A 2,196-nucleotide genomic window follows, 5' to 3' on the forward strand; every position below is an offset into this window, starting at 1 on the left:
CAGGCCTAATAAAATGGGGCAGTATGAGAAAGCCTTGTTGCGGCATTATTAAAAAAATTCCCATCTGAAAACGCTAGCGACAGAGGACAGTTCGTTGGACAACCAAGGAGTACAGGCGAGAGAGAAACAAATGCAATCCAACAGAGGCAGGGGAGCACTGTCAAAGTTCTGGGACAGTTTTCTCAGACCCTCCCATCACACAGGCCCTGAGGCGCGGGGTACTCTCACAAGGAGGGAAAAGTTTCGTAAGATGGTGAGGGAGTACCTAGCCAACCGTACCAACATCCTCCATGATTCCTCTGTGCCTTATAATAATTGGGTATTCAAGCTGAACATGTGGCATGAACTGCCTCTCTATGCCTTGGAGGTCCTGGCCTGCCCTGCAGCTAGCGTTTTGTCAGAGCGGGTTTTTAGTGCAGCCGGTGGAATTATAACCGATAGGCGCATATGACTGTCAACTGAAAATACTGACAGGCTGACTCTTATAAAAAGGAACAAGGGCTGGATTGGGCCAGACTTCTCAACACCACCGAATGATAGCAGCGTAGCATCAACTCAAATACAGTGTCTTTTTTTTGGGAGGTCTAACTCTATTCGCATGCACCTCTGTCTTCACACCCAGACATGGGTATAAGCTTCCTGATTTTGTCTATTTGCTCTTGTCCTACTCCTTCTCCACCACCCTATCACCACAATATCTACGTCTCTTGCAAGGGGCATTGGAGTTCCTCCAAATTTTTGGCAGCCGTTGCATTCACTGCATAGGCAAACAGTATGGGAGACCCATTTCCTAATAATGGGAACATTGTTTTCAAGAGGCCCTCCGACCTCTACGTCTCTTGCAAGGGACATTGGAATTCTTCCAAATTTTTAGCAGCCGTTGCAGTCACTGCATAAGCAATAACAGTACCCACTCCTTTCTAATGGGAACATGTCATTACTGTGGCCCAGCTCTATGTGTCTTTAAATTGTTATTGGGGTATTTCCTAAATTTCGCCAGCCATTGGCCTCACTGCATATCCTATAACTATATAGCTGACCCATTTCCTAATAATGGGAGCATTGTTTTCAGGAGGCCCTCCGACCTCTACGTCTCTTGCAAGGGACATTGGAGTTCCTCCAAATTTTTAGCAGCCGTTGCAGTCACTGCATAAGCAATAACAGTACCCACTCCTTTCTAATGGGAACATATCGTTACTGTGGCCCAGCTCTATGTGTTTTTAAATGGGTATTGGGGTTTTTCCCAAATTTTGGAAGCCCTTGCAGTCACTACATGGGCATTACCACTATAGGAGACCCACTCTTTTATAATGGGAACATTTTTTTTTACTGAGACCCTCCTCTACGTCTCTTCAAAGGGGTATTGGGATGTGTCCACATTTTTGACAGCCCTTGCAGTCACTGCATACGCAATTACAGTATAGGAGACCCACTCTTTAATAATGGGAACAACAAAGCATAGCCGACTGCTGGCCCTTTAAGAATATTAAGGGATGCCTGATGGCCCTATAAAAATAGTGTTTGTGACTTTCAGAGTCCCTCCTTCATAAATGAAACAGGATGTGTCCAATGATGTCTCACACACCACATGGCCAGATAAGGTAGTAAAATGTTAAAATGACATTTCCTGGTGAATGCATTTTTTACCATTGAAAGGAATGCAAAAGTGCAAAAATGCATCAAAAATGCTTTGTGTAAACATAGCCCAAGGTGTGGAGGAGCATTTTTGTTTTTGGTTATTTATTTTGCCTTATATACAAGTCATTACCCTGGAAAGGATATTCCTTAACATTTTTCCCAGGAAAATCCATTTTGGTTTCGATTTTGTATGTTCTATTGTGAGTCCGTAAAAGTTGTGTAATACTCTGACAACGTTGTCGACAGCAGTGATCTGGGAGTCAGAGATGCTTCCAGGGGTCTTCACCATGCTTTTCTCATGTCATTTGAGCACAGTTTGATTTGGGTAATTTTTAGTCCCTCTGCAGACCGCCGGGTGGGGGGCGCCGGAAAAATGCTCGAGTTTCCCATAGACTTACATTCGGCTTGTTACTCGGACCGAACACTTGGGCATTCCAATTTGCTCGAGCCGAGCATTTTAGTGCTCGCTCATCACTAGAGCTTAAACATACATGATGCATCAGCACACTGCGACTAATGAATACATGAACTCCAATATTGCTATAAACGTTAAAAACA

This window comes from Phyllobates terribilis, unplaced genomic scaffold (genome assembly GCF_046119375.1).
Source record: "Phyllobates terribilis strain yellow unplaced genomic scaffold, ASM4611937v1 Scaffold_1__5_contigs__length_1240528914, whole genome shotgun sequence".
Lineage (NCBI taxonomy): Eukaryota > Metazoa > Chordata > Amphibia > Anura > Dendrobatidae > Phyllobates > Phyllobates terribilis.